Source organism: Pelobates fuscus, chromosome 4, assembly GCF_036172605.1.
Source record: "Pelobates fuscus isolate aPelFus1 chromosome 4, aPelFus1.pri, whole genome shotgun sequence".
NCBI lineage: Eukaryota > Metazoa > Chordata > Amphibia > Anura > Pelobatidae > Pelobates > Pelobates fuscus.
The window spans coordinates 280,802,106-280,823,547 of NC_086320.1; positions in this window are offsets into that span (position 1 = coordinate 280,802,106).

Here is a 21,442-nt window from a genome sequence, read left to right on the forward strand (position 1 = left end):
TGAGATTCACATTTAATTAGTAAAAAACCGTGACAAGTCTACTGCCAAGATAGGGAACATAGTCACATAGCATCAGACATCATAGTAAGCTGCAGTTGTGAGCTGTGGGAGTGCCTGGGACAGATCCTGCTATCCAGGATCTGTTATATATGCAGCATGTTAGACGGGCACAGTAAATAGGGGGATAGCTGAAAAACTTGGCTATCTCCCCTGATAGAGGGGAGGCTGGCCACATGGCCAGCAGGCAGCAGGGCAGCTCGGTGGGTGAGATCGGGCTGTTCGCAATGCACGGACCCATGCGGTTCCAACAAAATGGCCACCGCAGTTCCAACAAAATGGCCGCCGCGGAGGCAAAAAATGAGCGCGGCCTACTGCGTGGTGATCGTGCGCCATTGCCACGGTTGAAAAAGCTGCTCAGCAAGCGGCCAGGGGCCGCGGGGAGCAGGTGGGGAATAAGGGAGAAAGGGTATGGGTGACAGAGCCCAGGGGGGGCACCTGGGGAGGGGAAACAGATTACAGGCAGAGCCAAAGCAGGGACACCCATTCCCCATACAGCAGAATGAGAAAAACTGCCTAAAGTAACAATAAATCAATGAGCAGTATCCAGAATCTATCAGATAAATAGCCTAAATACAGCAACAGATGTTAACAAGTGTTAACAAGATGGCCGCCACGCCGGGGTCTGATGCCTTCCCTCAGCCTCCTCCGACACACGTGGACCCGCTCCTGCAGGCTCTGGACTCCCTATTTGCCAGATTCTGGGAAAAGCTATCTGCCCGAGAACATACCTTGCCTGCCACCTTTACAAGCCAAGCCAAGATCCCCCTGATAGGCATAAAGGACAGGGGATGCAGAGCTGGGCCTCCACCAAGCATCCCCCACTCGACACCATGGAGGCGAAGACGCAAGCGGCTGGCGCCTAAACGCCAAAGACACAGCACACAAACTTGCTCCCGCTCAATTAGATGGTGGAGCCCTTCTAGCCCACCCAGGCAAGGGCCCTGTGGAAAGAGAGACCGGCCACAGGAAACTAGAGGCTCGGGAGCGCAACCCACGGCGATCAGACGTGGATCACAGATGAAAAGCCTCATACTGCAGCGACTAGCAATTGGAGCCCGGCAGGGTCATCCCTCACATAGAGCAGTGGAAGCAGCTCACCTAAGGTACAGCAGTGGCAATCAACCAAGCTGGGGATCCCACAAAGAGGACCGACACTTGGCGCAGACCAGATGGAGGATGAAAGGAGTCACCAGAACGGGCTATCAAACAGACTATCTATTGAAGCATATTAATGGCATCGGATGAGGGGATGCAACTGCCCGCGTTCCAGCTGACAGCTTGCTCACGGTGTGGGACTTACCTGGCAAGAACAACAACCGTACCTTCTCTTCTAATCTGATATGTTTATTTAATGAGTGCTCTACTTGCCCATGCACTACTTGCCCATACACTGTTTGCTCACGCATTGTTTGCCCATTCGCTGTTTATCTATATGTTATGTGCCTAAGCACAATCTACCTACTAAGTCTGCAGCCTCTATACTGCAGAACCACCTTCTGGCCCACACCTATATGAGTTACTTGCTGTGCAGTAGACAAAAACGCTGTGGTCTCCCATAACTCTTGTACCCTAGCTTTGTACGTGCCTCAATAACCTTGCTTATTAACCGATTACTTGTTTGTCCCTTATGTGTACTGTTATTTTACAAAGTGCATTATATCAAACCAGGGCACTCTATTTTCACGTACATAAAATTTGCGTTTGTCCATATTCACCCTGTTTCATAGTTTACTCAAATACTAATATAAAAACTGTGCAGAATAATCTCCATGCTACCTAATGGCTAAATGTTTGTTTATATGCTTGTCAAGCTGTTGGGGCATGACGAGCCCGCTTGTTATATTTTCATGCACGCAAAAATAAAGAATTAAAAAAAAACCAAAAAAAAAAAAAACACAAGTGATACAGCAGCTACATAGCATGAAGTGGTATAGGAAATAACACAGAATAAACTGCCTAGCTAAACCCAGCAATAGACTGTCTACCTAAACACAGCAAACAAACTGTAAAAACAAATCCAGCAAGAAAACCTGCCTAAATAAATCCAGCAATTAAGCTGCCTAAACAAACCTAGTAAATAGACTGATTAAATAGACTGTTTAAATTAACAAGCAGCATGTAGGATAAAAAACAACCCAGAGCAGAGACAACTCTGAGTTGGTGAGTGCTCACCTGGAGGCAGCAGCAAAGAAAGAGGAAGTGGAAGAGCCTGCTTAGGGGTTTTATACTACTGTTGCTTTGTTCTGATTGGTTGTTTTGAAAAGTTCTATTAACTGTTTCTTTGCTGCTGGAGGTTTCAGTAAAGAAGGTAAAGCAAATATAAAGCCTCCTGTCCTGCCATAAAATTGGGCAAATAACAGACAGAATACAATAAGTTGTGGATACAGGCCATGAAAGGAAGTCAACTGTTTCTCAATTCTAAGCACATTTTACTCTAAGAAAATAGAGTTAAACTGTGACATAAACTCACCTTGCAGTCCCTGCACCCAGTGGCCGTGCGTCTGCATGACTGACACTTGCGGCATGTTAATGGACGCCGGCCACTGCGGATTTACGGCAAAATATACCCCCACGCCCGCTCACGTGATTGACGACGTCGGCGTGCACGTGACGTCACGCATGCACCGCGCGTGCACGTTTTGGGGTCAAAGTGCGATTTCAGACAATCAGAATAGTAAAGCAGGTATTTAAACCTAAAAAAATACTTTCCCTCATTGCCCTGTCGTGGTTTCCCTAGTGGTCATCCGAGAGCGCTTTCCTTATTCTGGTTATTCTGGTTATTTGACTTTGACATTGATTTTGACTTCCCTGTTTTCTGGTATCCCTGACCTCTGGCTTTCCTTTATCGTTGTGTCCCTTTCTGTGTCCCCTGGCCTCGGCTACTCCTGACTATTCTTTGGTACGTGAGTCCAGCCGTTCTAAGGCCCGGTATACGTTACCTATCAGTCTCCTGTGTTACATGGTTCTACGTGCTGGATCATACTGTAATCCTAACACAAACACCTTTACAAAAAACCTAATTATGTATAGTTAAAACCAAAACTTTAAGTATATAAATTTAATTAAAGCTTTAAAAAGAAATAAAAAAAATGTTTAATAGAGAGCTAGTAATATGGGTTGTTGGAAGTGCGGGTTAGCTGAGAATGGATGTATTGTTGACATCATCATGAAAATGTAGTGATGGGGGAGATGTTAATAGCTTTGTAGGTAAGTGGTAATATTTTCAATTTGACTTTAAAGGATACAGGAACATATCCAATGGAAAGTCAAAGGAGCAAAGTTTGAAAGTAGTGACACGTAAGAAAGATAAGTTTGGGAGCAGCATTCCTTACAGACTAAAGTGTGTGTGGGGGAGGGGGTATGGGAAGTCTAATTAGGGCAGAATTACAGGTGTTGATGAGAGAAATGATAGGCACATGCACTAGTGCTTCAATGTATAAACGTGAGGAATGTGACACACTGCATATGGGGTTTAAAAGTGAGGCCATAATCATTTCTAACATAATGGTAACAAACTTGTAAAGTTGGGATGATACAGGAAGGCCAACAAGAGTCTTTGTTTAGAAGGAGAAGACACGAGAAGGAGTAAAGAGATGAAACAGAACGGGAAAAGGGATTTTTGAAGATATGTTATATGGGAGATATAAAATAAGAACCAGGGGAGCACAGATCAATAAAAGCCAAGGTTGTTACAGGTTTAAAGAAGGAGAAAGTAACCAAAAAGCAGCAGAGAGGTGAAGAAGAATTAGTGCTAAGAAGTAAATTTCGAGTTTCATCATGATTAAGTCATTGGCATTATTATTTAAGCTGTTTTAATAGAGTGAAGGTAATAGAAGCTAGATTGAAGAAGGTCAAGAAAAGAGTTGGAGTTGATAAAATGCATTAGACTGGTAAAAACTGCGGCAAGGGTATGGAATGGTATTTAGATGGAGATGTTCGTTGAAGAGGTGAGTGATACAGTGTTTAATAGAAGTTCATACGAAACTAGCAGATAAAGAGATTGAATATATGAATTAAGAATGTCACATTCCAATGGGGAAAGAGATCCGATGAGGTGCAAGGAAATGGGACCTGTGGGGGGAGGGAGGGGAGTGAGTGGGGGTGGTAGAGTATGTGCTGAAATTTTCTGATCAGTGAATAAAGAGAGAAGGCAGGATGGAGAGAAGAAGCTAATCAAAAGTCAAACAGAATGGAAGAGTAGTGAAGTGGAGAGTTTTCTGTAAATTTTTACTGTAATCAATCTTTGTCAGCAGAGTAATTAGCAAATCTATTAGCTGTTAGGTTAGAATTGGGAAGGGTTATGGCAGGGAGACATAAGAAGTTAAAGGTATTGAAACAATTTGTAATATTGAAGTGCTTATAAGGTTGAAATATACAATTGTTTAGCAAGGAAGAAGCTTGGAATTGTCAGGGACCAGGAACCAGACAGAGACAGAAGTAGATGCAAACACACCTTTATTAATAAATAACAAATAATAAACAAAAGCAAAGTCCAGGAATCAAGCAGGGGTCAGTCACCAGAGCGGGTAGTCAGACAAGCCAGGATCAGGAGCACGGAGAGCAGCGGAGTCAGGAACAAGGCCGGAGTCAGGAACCAGGATCAAACAGGAAACACAGGAACAAGGAGACTTCTGGGAAACAGGAAACCACGCAAGGGCAAGGAGGTTCTGGGCTTAGCTGCTTAAATAGGCAGAACTGATTAGCAGCAGGGTTGATTACTACTCACAGGTGAGTAACCGTGGCAACAAGCAGAAGCAGCTCATAGTAATTGCAGCTGCAAACTCAATCACTGAAACAGACAGGTTTGCTGTTTGAAACAGCAAAGAAACCCTGACAGGAATATTTCATGTAGGAAGTCTGAAGTGGTACAAGACATTTCCTCCAAAAGCGTTAATATATAATATATAATATATAAAGAAAGAAGAAGAGCAAGCTTGTTCTGGACTGGGAAATGACGCTCACGATTCCAAACACAATGGGCTTTATATCACTAAAGTGGTCATGGTGCTTGGAGTAAGGCTTTGACAGTGCAGGAGATATTAACTTCTAAAGTAAACACGTTGTTCTGTAAAATCTGATTGAAAATTAAGTATGTATTTCTTGAAGACCGAGTAAATCGCACCCTGGGGTGTTTGGCTAGGCCTGCATAAACAAAAGCAGTTCAACTCCAAAATAGCATATAAATTGCAGTGAGATTTCAGAGCATGATTTATACAGTTCTGGTGCTTAGAATATCCCTTTAATGTCCCTTTTCACTGCATTGCCTTACTTAGTCATGCTCTGTGGAAGCAGTTTATCTTACAAAGCTATACACAATTTAAACAGCCGAAACTGTGCCAGAGTAAATTTTTGATGCCCAGTGCTCATCATGATATCAAAGTTTGGAAATATACACAAACGTTTAATTACCTACACAGTCCTTGGTCACATATGTGTTTCTCACCAAAAAAAAAAAAAGAAGCTTAGAGATGGCTACTCCAACTGAAGGATCACTTCCATAGGTAAAGATGACTATGAATTTCCTCTCACCCTTATTAATATCATGTCTGACATGGACGAAAAAGGACTCTCATCTACTCAGACCAAATCCCATATATCTCGTTTGTTAGTAATGTCACTAAACAGAAGTGATTATGTTTATAGATTATACGTGCTGAATAATGCTACATAGAAAAAGAACATCTATAAAGTTAGCCTCAGGGGAATCACAAACAAATTAAATATCTGGCATGTTTGGCATTAGTTGGGTATGGCCATGTTCATATAATTTAGTGTGGAATACAGGAATCTTGTCTGTTCATTCTGTATATCAGAACTGTGCATACATGTCATGTTATTTGGCATCATATAGTCAATAGTTACAATTTAAAATTTCCGATGTATGTGGTGTTAAATGAAACATTATACACTAGACTCCTCACTAAACACATACGATTTATCATGATTAAATATGAAAGATAAATAAATAGTCTCAATTATGAGGTTGCAGAATGTCCAATGCTAGGCTTTTTGTGACCAGTCCAAACCAATAAACAAGGAAACAAAACAGTGAGAGCCAGGTTCCATTCCTATCCTGCCGTAGGTCAATGAGTAACAATTTAGTGCCCACCTGGTATAGAAGCAAGTCAATCAGTATACGATTAGGGTGCTTTTTATCATCAGACCTACATATTTTTTGCTTTTCAGAGATGATAAGGAAACACACTGGATACACATTTTGAATACAATTAGAATAATTAATAATGTGTACAGGAAATTCATATTTTTTTCTCTACTTTTGTGAATTATCTATAATAGAAAAATATAGAAAAGTGAGGAGAACATCCAATAGTGCTATACCATTTAATGATCATTTAAATAAAAGTGAAACTAATTATACTCAAACCATGTTGAGCAGTAACTATGCTCAGATAATTCAAGTTAGTAATGGTACAATTCCCACCAAGGGATTCCCAGGATTACACCCAGGCCAATTCAGAGGTAAAATATGGAAATATATGGAATATTTTCAAAAAATAAAACAATTAAAGACATATATTTCTTAATAATCACTTATAAACGCGTTTCGCCCAAAGGATTTGTCAAAGCCATTCTTTTCTATAATGTATGGACACTGGAATTTGGAGTATCTATTTTGAAATGTGCTGATGGGGATTGTACTTCCCACGCTGAATATTACTGAGCTAATGTGAATAGCTCTAAATAACTTGTGTTATTTATATATTTTAAACTTCTTAAAGCATTACATGTTGATTGATGGTTCCTTGAAATAACTACAAGTAACAATGTCTTACAAAATACCTACAAAATTTTAAACATTTTTACGTGCATCTTACACATTTTTATTTATTTTTTCTGGTTATGACTTATTATTTTTTGTGGGTAATTGTCTGCTAAGTCTGCTGCCTTTTACATGAGCTGTTGAACATTATTCTCTGTACATTAGTGCAGATAATAGAGTAAAAAAGTCCATTTATACCTAAAAGTACATTAATTTAAATATTTTGACTTTTTTGAGCAACAGATATATTAACATGAGGTTTTAGTTACTATGGAAATGTGCTTGGTTTTATTCACTTTGAATCTATTTGCGTAGGAGTTCTCTGTCAGACAAATTATACAAAAAAGAAAAATCGACAAGTGGAATCCAGTACACTCTCTATGGGGCCCTGCTTGAAACGGAAATCATAGATCCTTTTCCCTTTTATATATTAATATCTATTGTTTGCACTGAGGGGAAAACACTCATAGTACTTAGCAAACTCTTAGGGACTCTTTCATTTACAAAACAATTTGATGACATGCCATCTTGAAGCAGTTATAGATATAATTTATATATAATTCTTGTATCATCAAACAATTTATAGATCCAAATATATACTTACCTGAATATCATGGTTGCTTCCTCCATTCCCAACAATTTTCCCAGAATTGGTGGGACAGTCTAATTTTGGAGTCTTATCTTGCTGTCTCACGTCTCGGCTTTGCACTTACATTGCAGTTGGAGGCCTTGGGATTGTCCCGAGTATTGCGGCATTGAATTGTATTGAATTATTAGAGTATTGAATTATTAGACACACTCCAGGAACTCAGCTCAAACGAGAGCACTTCAATAGTGCTCTCTGCATGTGCATTTCTGTATGGGGATTACCTTATCATTTCCCAGTCAGCCTGGAGATAATGACTGCTAGGCTGATATATATCTCTTTTTGGGGTACCACATTTCCCCTGTTTGGTTGGGCTAGATTTTCCTCAATGTCATAACATGCTTGCCCCATTGGGTCTACCCCACTGTCCTACATACAAATCTCCCAATATTGGGAGGCTTGTTTTTCCAAATCAGTAACCTGAAACAGAAGTAGCTTTGCTTTTTGCTGTCAATCCCAAAATGAGACGTATTAACTGACTATTGTAAGTGAGACTCCTTGCATTTACTTCTGGTTACCATATTTGATGTTTTCTTACTATTAGGTAGGCAAAAAAATTATACACAGGACTCCTCACTAAGGACATGGGATTTATCATGATTAACAATGAAAAGCTAATAACAATGGAGTTCATAAATAAAGTTAATAAATCAATTATGAGGTTTCTGACATCTTGTGTATCCAATGCTGGGCTTTTTGTTAATATTCCAAACCTTTAAACAAGGAAATGAAAAGGTGAGAGCCAGGTAGCATTCCTATCCTGCTATAGGTCTATGAGTAAAATAATTGTAAAAAATTATCTTCTTTCTGAATATGTGACAGTTCCTACATTTAAACTGAAATTACTACCAAACAGAACGCTGTAAGGCGAGTCTAGGTGACTAAATTGTCATCTGATCAGAAGATGTTACTAGTGCCCCCCCTTATTGATACATTTCATTAGTCTTGGAAAGAGGAAAGACTCATTTTTTTACTTTTTGGGATTACATTGGTCAAACCTGATGTTTAAACAGGTACCACAGTTAATGTATATATATAGTCAATATATAAAAAAAAAATGCAAATTAATAAAATGTCCAATAATTGTTTAAATGCCTTTGGGCATAAAGTCTAGGATTTTCTTCTGCTTTAGTCATTAAAGCTAACTTATAAAGTGCAGTTAAAGCAAACACCATGAGAAAGCTGTTGTCAGTTAGCAAGCATAGGAAGTGAATGTACGATTTCCTCATTCCTTCACTAATTTGACAGCCTCCATTTCTCTTTAACTCGGAGTATAATCCTACTAATGTCCTCCCATAGGAGAACACAAATTGCGTTCAAAGACTACCTCATGGACATTGTACTTGATGACTTAACATATATGCCCGATAACATCCTTAAACAAATGGCCCCCTTACTCAGTTATAGATTAAATAAACTGTTTTTGCAGTTAGAATTATTATTAAAACATACCCTAACTTTAATATTCCTTTAATATTCAGACCATATTACCAGATTAATAATGATTTATTGCCACTTTATACAGTATACAATTAATAAATGCACTGTGATAGCTAGAATGCTAGCACATTCACAGTTGAAACGTTATTTCAAAATGTATTTCGCTTTTCAACACTTCAGCAATTAATTTACTTTACTGCTTTTCCATTGACATGTTTAAAATTCTCAATAACTTTATTGAAATCTACTTAACTTGCACATAAAACACTACTATGGGGTATGACTAAAGTTTTAAAGTCAAAACAATAATTTTTATTTGAATGACACAATGTCATTTATCATATCTGTACCTTGTTTGGTCATGGCCTGCTAAGACATTAAGACACATTTTAATTTTAATTAAAGCCAATGTTTCCTTTAATGATAGGGGATACCTTTATTCTATATTGTTTATTCAGAATTTGCAGTGTTTAAAGAAACATTGAAAGAAATAACAGAACACAGACTGTTGGAAGCAACATTTTATATAGTTTATATAGATAGAGAAATAATCAACCTACCAGCTTAAAAACTTAATATATTTTAGGCATTTTTGAAAATTATCTAAAATATTTCAAATACTTTCTGTATTAGTTATAAAGCAAGTTACAAAAGAAACATATATATATATATATATATATATATATATATATATATATATATATATATATATATCAAACCAGGAAAAACAATATGCTAAGATATTATCATTATTTACTAAAGCATGAATTCAAAGTGAATTTCAAGTTTAAAGGAGCACTGTACCATCAGGAATACATAACTGTATTCCTAATGCTATAGTCCTAGTGCCCCTTATTATTTTGTCCCCCTGCCAGCTGTAAAATTAAATCAAAATAAATTGAATTAATTACTCACCTTTTCTCCATAGTTGAGTATCCTTCGGCACTGCCGCAACCTCCTCCTCGGATTGCATTATCTTGGAGGTCATCTTGCGATGATTCTCTATGGCCTTCTGTGATGGCACTGTGCATGCATGCTTGACATCACTGTATGTTACGGTATGAGAACCAGGAAATAAGATTCCCGACTCTCAAACCCAGAGGGCTTGAAGGCGTGACTTGAAGTCACGCTTCCAAGTCTTTTAATTGGTTTAACCCCTTAAGGACACATGACATGTGTGACATGTCATGATTCCATTTTATTCCAGAAGTTTGGTCCTTAAGGGGTTAATAGTGGGATGGGGGCAGGACTGCAGGCACTATAACAACTTCAATAAGGTGAAGTTGTTAAAGTGCCTACATTGTCCCAGAGTAACTGAACTGAAAGCATATCTAACCTAGAGAATTTTTCCAGTTTTCTTATCACATCTGCACTTACAGATAGTGCCTCTTTTGCATTGTGAAGATATACAGGATATTCACTACATTTAGAATTCTAGGTGAAATAAAAGTGAATTTCAAATTTCAAACAGTCAGGAGTTTCCATATGTTTTGTTGGTTAAAAAATACATTTCTGAAGTTCTTAAAGGACCACTGTCGTGCCAGGAAAACAAACTCGTTTTCCTGGCTCTATAGGGTCTTTGGGCCTCCCCCCCCCCCCCACCCTCTGGGTCTCACTCCTGCCAGGCTGAAGGGGGAGGAAGTGGTTAAACGCTTACCTTTCTCCAGCGCCGGGCTCTCTTGGTGCTGGGGACTCTCCTCCCTCTTCTGACGTCATTCACTGAATGCACATGTGCGGCAAGAGCCGCGCGCGCAGTCAGTCCATAGGAAAGCATTTCTTAATGCTTTCCTATGTACGCTGGCGTCTTTTCACTGTGAAAATCACAGTGAGAAGCGCGGAAGCGCCTCTAGTGGCTGTCAATGAGACAGCCACTAGAGGCTGGATTAACCCTAAGGTAAACATAACAGTTTCTCTCAAACTGCTATGTTTACAGCAGGCAGGGTTAACCCTAGATGGACCTGGCACCCAGATCATTTCATTAAGCTGAAGTGGTCTGGAGCCTATAGTGGTCCTTTAAACTTATTTGGCACATTTAGTTATTACATATTGTTAAAACAACTAGTATCGATTTTAGTGATCTTTCGTGTTTTCACAAATGGCAATCTAGTACCTCTGAAAGAATATATATTACAATATTGCAATATCCTTTTATTATTCTACTTGATTACCACATTTTTCATTGTTAAGGGCAGTTTAACGTCAGTAACAGAAGAGTGTAATATCTATCCATTTTATTAAGACAAGCGATATTGGGCATCTCACTTTTCTAGTCGCAAGTTGCAACAGGCAATTCACTCAAGGGAAAATAAAGAATGCCCCTTTTGGTGGAGATTAAAAAGTTTATTTGTGGGTAAGTAAGACGTTTAGGAAAAGGGATACGAATAAAGAGATGTGAGGTGTACAGAGAAATATTAAGGCTTTTATTGGTTTTCATTGGTGAACATATGTTGAAGGAATCCCATTATTTGGTTAACAGATGTTCAGAGGAACAAGACAAAATGAGTACGTCTGCTAAGCATCAGGAGATCAGGATTGATTAAAGCAATATTGGTTTTAACACATTAAAACAGAAAAAAACAATTTTATATTAACAGGAAAAAAACACAACTTTTGCAGGTTAGGACTATAGCTTTAACCAAGCACCCATGGCCACAAAATGAGTTAGATATTTAACTAGGACTTTACTTATTGGTTTTGTTAGCCTAAAATATTTCATATTTTTGTATGCAATAAAGGTTGATTCATTCTGATTGCTACCAAAAAAAACCTTTTTTGTCACGTCTAGTGGCAATTTTACGAGCTGATAAAGTGTATCTATCAAATCTTTATAGAAAAAGTCAATCTATTAGGCACTTTATTACATTTTTAATTTTTTTTTTTTTTATCTTTGAAATTGGCAACCCATCACATTTAGAGTTACATAATGGAACAGAGATATAGAAATAAATGCAATGATATATGCAACGATCTGTACCCAATTTTTGAGTATATAGGCAAAAATATCTACTGGGAGAATATGGACTAGATATCTATATTACCCAATATCAAATAAATGGTGGGGATAGCACTAGCACTGTGTACACCACATGTTAGTCAAAGAAATAAAGCAAAGTGGAGATAATGAGAAATGCTCAGGAATCTGGTCCCCAAGGCCAAGTCTTCTCTTCCTCTCAGAGTAAAGGGAACCACTCTTTGGAGGTCCCACATTTGTGTGGAAGTAGTGCCCGAAGGCACTTGCTAATGGGAAGGCAGGCCCAATGACTGAAAGAAAGACACAATTTTCACCAGAGTTGACAGCTGGAAAACGAAACTTCCATTGACAACAGTCAGCACCTGAAGCAGACAAGCAATATGTCCCAGTGACTTCCTGAATGGTAGGGTAGATCTAAGTAAGTGTGAATAAGTCCACTTGTTGAGTAAATGCCTGTTGCTTTGCTTGATATTGCTGTAGGGATTCTTTCATAGAGAACATGCCCTGGCATAGGTCCATTTGGTCCTCCTTGAAGGCCAGGAGACTGTAACCTCCTGGACTTCAGATTTAACCAGCAACAGATCCACTGCAAAGAACATTTTAATGTCTTGCAAAAGATTATGAATGTTTTGTTTTGTTGTATGATCTTGAGCATCTTGAGTCACATCAGGCACAGCCATTTTGACAATTGTTGCTGGAACATAATACCTATATTCTGGGAATCACTGGCAGCACTGGTGGCCCATTGTGTCTGTGTCCAGGCTATTACCCTCGAGGACGAAGATGGATGAATACCCACTATGAAGTCCAATGCCGTAATCTGCTGCTTGATTAGGCTGGGAGTAAAGTTGGCCCAGAACTGTGGCCTGCCTGCTTGTGAGTTGATGGAAAAAGTAAAAGCATCTATTGTTGGCACTCAATGCATGGAGTGGATTGAAGGCAAAAGACAGATGGAAAAACACCAGGGTAAGTCAGATTTTCTCCATGCATTTCAGGAGCTCCACTGAATGGTGTCCATGTAGTGTGGATGCTATGCTTTGCCTACTTTATAATAATTGTAGAGCAAGTAATATTCAACATAGAAAAGGAAACTAATGAAGGCAAACCCCACAAAGGTGCCGGATGCCATAGAAATTACCACCAATATAAAATCATTCTTAATGGTAAGAAAATAAAAATATTATACAAAACTTTATTGGCATCTTTATTAAATAAATAAAACCAATACAAAATGAAAACACACACTACATACAAATAAGAAAAAAAGTAAAGTAAAAAGTGGTTTATGCCACTTAACCCCTTAAGGACCAAACTTCTGGAATAAAAGGAAATCATGACATGTCACACATGTCATGTGTCCTTAAGGGGTTAAACAAAAACTCTGGCCACCAACACATTTCCAGTGCACTAGATAGGTTTGGGACTCATATGCATGCTATGTTTTTCTATGTGTTCAAAAGACTTTAGTTTTCCAAAAAAAGAACAAAATTGCAGCATCAGTCCACACCTTTAACCATGTTTTTTCTCTGATTAGGAGGTAAACAGTCGTTCCGCCATTTAGTGATTAGTGTCAGCTGATCTGCTGACTTGACTCCACCCCACAACCAATCATTGTCCTCTTCCTGTCTGTATAGTATTTCAAAACTAAAATGATTTGAATGTGGAGAAAATATAGCACAAATATAAGGCAAAACCCTATCACATCCATTTACTTTATATATTGGTTCCTGGAATGTGCCTGGAATGTAATTTTAAGCAAAAGTATAAACCCAGAAGAAATCATGGCAAACTAAATAAAAAGTACTTGGTTATACTAGAAATATTGCAGACCAGTCCACTGCTACTTTTGGTTCAAATTAAGGAAGTGAATACTTTGACTATAGCGTTATGAATTTCCATTGCATGATGTGTGGAGCAAACATACAGCTGCCATCCTCGCTGCCTTACTGTATGAGAGACTGGTATCTTACAACACGTTACCCAGCTGTTTATTTAATGTGCATGCCATAATTCAGGTGATGGCCAATTACCGTTGCACAATGGCAACATATGAGACAAGTTCACAAAATAAATTGATATTGAGTCCCAAAACGTCCGATTTGCGTCCGATTTTATAATGTAAAATTTTTTAAAAATGTAAATGCTAAAAATAACTTAAAGTCAACTGGTTTCCCATTAAGATGTCGCTCTTTTTTCCCAGAGAAACCTGGGTGAAACCTTTTCTTTTTGCCATTTGTATACTGCAATAGCACTGTGAAAATGTTTCCTTGTATGAGATGTGACAGCAGAGCGTTCTTAAGGAAGTGGAGGGGAAGCCCTCAGTTCATATGACTAATTAGACAGGCTTCATGCTGCGTTGCTCTTTTTTGATGCTGATCCCTCTACTAATTGTCAGCTTGTTTCAAGAGGAAAGCTCGGCTAAGTTCACATGCTGCAATGCCATGTTCACCAATAGCTTTTCAGAACTTAAACAAATTCAAACTGACAAGGAGCACACTGAGAAAGGGGCTCATTGCAAGTGAGGAATACATATTTTAAAGGTGCAGCATCTGCAAATATGACATAACAAATATGACAAATCACTGTAATCATCTGAATTATGTCTAGAATCTGTCTGTCATCTCACCTACAGATAGATGGATAGATTCTAGACAGAATACCCTTGATAAAGGCAACCAGTAGGTGCCGAAACGTTGGGGGGATTGGTGGCTCGTGTTTCTCTCTTGAGGCTTGTGAGATTTAGGTAAATTACTATTACTGTTTGCCTTATTTTGTTACTTTGTCTCTTTATGTATTGATTTATTTAGTTGTACTAGTTAAATATTTATATTATTAATTGTGGCTGTTATAGTGTGCATTCTGTTTCTTGTGTAATTTGATTTATTGGGGAAGAGGGAGTGCCTATGTACACCTAGCTATTGTATAGATAATTTGTTTGTCTCTCCGTGTGGTTATTAACACGAATAAAGAACATATAGGATAATATATATGTGAAAGAATTATAGAATGTTTTGGGGAAAAGTCTATGATACTGTTTTCTTATCTGTAACTTTATTATTTGGTAAATAATAAAAATTTTTTTTTTTGCCAATAACCCCTTCACTCCGGCACTTATGTGTACACGACTGCCAGGCTATGCAACCATACCCGGCAATCGTGTATAAATGATTAGCATAATTGCAAAGTACATTTGTTTCTTGCAAATTAATTTAGTTTGCAAATTATGCCATAACTACAGTTAGAGAGCTCACAACGCAGTGGCACAGGGAGCCGCCACACTGCAAGCCTCTGAACAATGAATACAGCGACTATTGCTGCAAGCCCGCCCGTCAATATAACTATAGCTCCTTATACACACACAGTGCAAACTCTATTTTTTCACTATAGATGTTAATGGGGTCCTTATGTTTGAGTTTCTCCTACGGCCTCACAAAATGTAGGGCAGCCACTGTTATATGCTGTCCAACTGCACGTGGATGCTGCCTGGCAAAATTTAGTATATATTGCTGCTGAATGGAAATCAATTAAGTATAGCAATACCTTTTACTGTTACTGTTACTGTATACTTTATTTTCTTCTGCAACACTGCAATGTTACATTTAGTGGGGCGGCACTTTTCCTGTGACACTCGACAGGACGTGGAAATTATTTCTGTCTGCTATAAAATTGATATATTGACAGCCTTACATTGAATACTTTGCTTTGGGCAGCAATCTAGCTTTCACTCAAACTGCTGATTGGAGCTATTGACTTTGATTCTGCAAGGGATGTGGCTGAGTAGAGCATCGAATTACCTAAAATGAAAACCACTCCTTAAATCAATGTATTGAAAACAATGTTTCAAGCAACTAAATGTTATATTCTCAAGGTTCCATTCTTTTTCCATTCATTTTATTAAATTGTTTTCTTTATATGACATGTACAAATAAAATACAATTCAGTTAATTCGAATTAGATTATGTCTATAAGTTAAACATATATCAGACGTTTCAATACAAACATTTATCAAACAACATATATCGCATTGAGGATGTCTCACAGTGGATCTGCAGGTTCTAATGGCTTTACTCTATCTAAACGATATCAATTTCTTGTACAGGGTACTCCAGTGATATTAATGTCTTAATCAGATTTTTTATTTCTACATTGTATTGTTAATTAATATTTGAATGTACATTAATTGCCAACTCCATTCATAATAGAAATAATAATTGATTAAATATATTTTTCCATACTGGGATTTTTTTGTTTTTTCATTTTCTGGCAATAAGAATTTTAAAAGCTACAAAACAATGTATAATGAAATATCTTTTCATCTTTTTTTAACTTAGGCCATCTCAAATGTAATAAAGCTACCTCCGGCACAACCCCCAAGTCTATATTCTATCATTTTATATATAAGAGCAAAACTATTTTTCCATTGCTTCTTTATTTCAGTACAGCTGCACCAGATATGTAGGTATGAACCTCTATTCTTTTCACACCTCCAACAGAAATCATTTGACAAAGTAAATATTCTAGCTACCCTTGAAGCTACCAGATACTGTCAGGATCGGGACAGGGATCCAACACGCAGAGTACAAACAGGTACAGGGTACGTATACCGGACCTTAGAATGGCCGGACTAACGTAAGTAGTAAGTAAAGAATGGTCTAGAGACAAGCCGAGGTCGAGGGAACGAGAGAGCAGGTAAGCGAGAGACAAGCCGAGTCAAAGGGTAATAGAGGTAAACGAGGTAGAACAGACAAGCCGGGTCAAAACCAAAGAAACTAACAGAATACAAGAGCACTGAGTGACTAGACAAGCTAGAACCACGACAGGGCAATGAACAAATGTAGAAAGCCCTATTATATACCCTGGTTCCAAACAGGTAATCACGCCCCCGACGAATCCTCATTCGTGCTTGGGGCTTGATTGGCAGATCGGGTTGGGTTGTCGTCATGACGTCGGCTACTGAACGCCGCGTCATAAAAGGAAGTGGATCCCTCGCGGCCGGCGTGTAAACGACCGAGGGAACCGCGAGGAACGAGTGATTCAACCCTTTTGCGAGGAAGAACGTCCAAGTGTCTCACCTCCACAGAGGTAGAGACAACAGGTACCCTGACAGTACCCCCCCCTCAGAAACGCCCACCGGGCGGAAGGAACCGGGACGAGATGGAAAACGGGAGTGAAAAGCCCGCGGAGGCGAGGCGCATGCACATCCTCCTGAGGTATCCAAGACCTCTCCTCAGGACCATATCCCTTCCAATCAACCAGATATTGTAACTTCCCCCGGGAGATACGAGAATCGATGATGGAATTGATTTCATACTCCTCTTGTCCCTCAACCTGAACAGAGCGAGGAGAGGATGCAGTGGAGGAAAACTTGTTACATATTAGGGGTTTTAACAAGGAAACATGAAAGGAGTTAGGAATGCGTAAGGCAGATGGAAGAGCCAGACGATACGCAACTGGGTTAATTCGAGTCAGGACCTTGTAAGGTCCAATGTAACGAGGAGCGAATTTCATAGAAGGAACCTTCAAGCGAATGTTTTTGGTACTCAACCATACCCTGTCCCCTGGAACAAAGACTGGAGCCGCCCTTCTATGTTTATCAGCGTGTTTCTTGAACAACATGGAATTATGCAGAAGAATTTGTCGAGTCTGATCCCACAACTTCCTCAAATTGGCAACATGAACATCAACCGACGGTACTCCTTGGGAAGGAGAAACCGAGGGAAGAATGGAGGGATGAAAGCCATAATTCATGAAAAAGGGGCTAGAACGAGTAGAATCACAAACGAGATTGTTGTGTGCGAACTCTGCCCAAGGAATCAGACCAACCCAATCGTCCTGGTGTTCGGAAACGAAACAACGCAAATATTGTTCGATCTTTTGATTAGTGCGTTCAGCAGCTCCGTTAGACTGGGGATGATAGGCAGAAGAGAAATTCAATTTGATACCCATTTGAGAGCAGAATGACTTCCAAAAACGGGAAACAAATTGGGAACCTCTATCAGAAACAATTTCGGAAGGTCTCCCATGTAAACGAAATATCTCTTTAGCGAATATCTCAGCCAATTCAGGAGAAGATGGAAGTTTAGGTAAGGGCACGAAATGAGCCATCTTAGTAAACCTGTCAACCACCGTGAGAATCACAGTCTGTTTTTTAGAAACAGGTAAATCGACAATGAAGTCCATAGCCAAACAGGTCCATGGTTTCTCGGGAATTTCCAAGGGATGCAAAAGCCCACATGGAAGCGTCTGAGGTCGTTTAGTCTTCATACAGACCTCACATGCTTCGACGAAATCCCTAATATCCTTACGTAAGGAGGGCCACCAGAAATCTTTGGCTATTAAGGAGCATGTCTTACGAATGCCAGGATGCCCAGCCACCTTACTATTGTGAAAGCATTGTAGCAATTCTAGTTGGAGTTCAGCAGGAACAAAATACCGTGACTCAGGACTCTGTCTAGGAGCCAGATGTTGTAGCTTCATAATCTCGGCAAGCAACGGAGAATGAATCCTGAGGCTAGTGTTGGCGATAATATTGCACTTGGGAACTATAGAAGACAAAACCGTCTCAGATATAGTAGAAGGTTCATGTTGGCGAGACAAAGCATCGGCCTTAGAGTTCTTAGAACCAGGTCTATAAGTGAGTACGTAATTGAAATGGGTGAGGAACAAGGACCAACGAGCTTGTCTGGCGGATAAGCGCTTGGCCTCCCCAATATAAGACAAGTTCTTGTGATCCGTCAGAATAGTAACAGGATGCAAGGTCCCCTCCAATAAATGTCTCCACTCCTTTAAAGCCATGATAACAGCTAGTAGTTCCCTGTCACCAATATCATATCTGCTTTCAGTCCCAGATAGTTTCTTGGAAAAAAAAACCACATGGATGTAATGGTTTATCCACGCCTAACCTTTGAGACAAGATGGCACCTATACCTGTCTCTGAGGCGTTTACCTCGAGTAGGAAAGGTAAAGTTGTATCGGGGTGAACTAAAATTGGTGCAGAAGCAAAAAGTTCCTTAAGTGTCTTGAAGGCAACGAGAGCTTCAGTAGACCAAGTCTTAGTGTCAGCCCCCTGTCTGGTCATATTGGTAATAGGAGCAATAATGGAAGAGTATCCTTTAATGAAGCGCCTATAATAATTGGAGAATCCAATAAACCTCTGAATGGCCTTGAGACCCCTGGGTAATGGCCAATCTAAAATAGACTGGAGTTTATCCAGATCCATTTTAAAGCCTTCCCCAGAAATCACGTAACCAAGAAAGTTTATCTGAGATTGGTCAAAACTACATTTCTCCAATTTGCAGTACAACCCATGTTGTAGGAGTTTGCGCAATACCCTTCTGACTTGTCTGTGGTGGGTCTCAATTTCTCTAGAGTGTATTAGTATATCATCCAAATATACAATAACACAATCCTGTTGAAATTCCCTAAGAACTTCATTGATCAGATCCTGAAATACTGCCGGTGCATTACAGAGCCCAAAAGGCATTACCGTGTACTCATAGTGCCCATATCGAGTATTGAACGCTGTTTTCCACTCGTCTCCCTGCTGAATTCTCACCAAGTTATACGCCCCTCTGAGATCTAACTTGGTGAAAATCTTGGAACCCTTTAAACGATCAAAGAGCTCAGTAATCAAAGGGATTGGGTATGCATTTCTGATAGTTATTTTATTCAAACCTCGGTAATCAATGCAAGGCCTTAACGTGCCATCCTTCTTATTCACAAAAAAAAAACGGCCCCGGCAGGCGAGGATGATCTCCTAATGAATCCCTTGTCTAGATTCTCACGGATATACTCCTCTAAGACTAAGTTCTCCTTAGTGGATAAAGGATATACATTGCCCCTCGGAGGCATAGTACCAGGTAGGAGATTAATCTTGCAATCAAAGGACCTGTGTGGAGGTAAAGTATCAGCATTCTTCTTGTCAAAGACTGCCTTTAGATCTATATACCGAGACGGTATTTGTAAGTCTGTAGACTGGGTGGAGTTAACCGGTGTATTACCTACGCAAAGTGGTGAGACTTTCTGTAAACACCTGTCCTGGCAACCCTGACCCCATGAAGTTATCTCCCCTAGCTCCCAATCAATAATAGGGTTATGTTTCTTTAACCATGGATACCCCAGAACTATAGGAACAGAAGGGGAAGAGAAAAGCATAAGGGATATACCCTCCTCGTGTAAGATACCAACAGTCAAAATAACAGGTATAGTCTCATGAGAAATCACAGGTTCAGATAATGGTCTACCATCTATGGCCTCAACGGCCAAGGGGGTGTCTCTTAGCTGAGATGGGATAGAGTGTTTAGAAACAAAAACTTGGTCAATAAAGCTCTCAGCAGCTCCGGAGTCTATCAATGCCATAGTCTTTATTACTCCCTTCTCCCATGCTAAAGAAACAGGTAGCAGAAGCCTGTGATCTTTATAATTGTGTATAGAGGACAAAATAGAAACACCCAAGGCCTGTCCTCTAGAGAAACTTAGGTGCGAGCGTTTCCCGGACGATTAGGACAATTTAGGCGAAGGTGCCCTCTTACTCCACAATACATACACAACCCATCCTTTCTCCTGTACTGTCTCTCTTCTTCTGAGAGGCGAGTATTGCCTATCTGCATAGGTTCAGAAAAAAGTGGGATAGTGGTTTGAGGACTTTGAAATAAAGGAGCTAGTTTAAAGGAAGGTCTACGAATATTATCTCGAGTGTTCTGTCTCTCTCTTAAACGTTCGTCAATACGAGAAATAAAAGAAATTAAATCCTCCAAATTTTCAGGAAGCTCTCTAGTAGCCACCTCGTCTAGAATTACATCAGATAATCCGTTTACAAATACGTCTATATAGGCCTGTTCATTCCACTTAACTTCTGCCGCCAAAGACCTGAACTCTAGTGCATAATCCACAAGGGTTTGGTTATCTTGTCTAAGGCGCAATAGTAATCTAGCTGCATTGACCTTTCTACCTGGAGGGTCAAAAGTTCTTCTAAAAGCAGCGACAAAGGCATTATAATTATAGACTAACGGGTTATCATTCTCCCACAGATAACCTTTGCCCTATCTGTAGGGTAAGAGCGAGGTTGTAATTCAAAATGAATACCAATTTGGTTTAAGAAACCACGGCACTTCTCCGGAGAACCACCATAACGTACAGGAGGTGTAATACGGGAAGAAGCACCTACAGTGGCTACTTCTAGAACTGAACTTACAGAGGAGATGGACGTGGCTCGCATCTCTTCCGGTGGATTACTAGATCGAGATAATAAAGCTTGCAGCGCTAGAGCCATCTGGTCCATTCTGTGATCCATGGCATCAAATCTAGAATCGGAAGGACCAACCTGAGTGTTTGTACCTGCAGGATCCATTGGCCCTGTCGTAATGTCAGGATCGGGACAGGGATCCAACACGCAGAGTACAAACAGGTACAGGGTACGTATACCGGACCTTAGAATGGCCGGACTAACGTAAGTAGTAAGTAAAGAATGGTCTAGAGACAAGCCGAGGTCGAGGGAACGAGAGAGCAGGTAAGCGAGAGACAAGCCGAGTCAAAGGGTAATAGA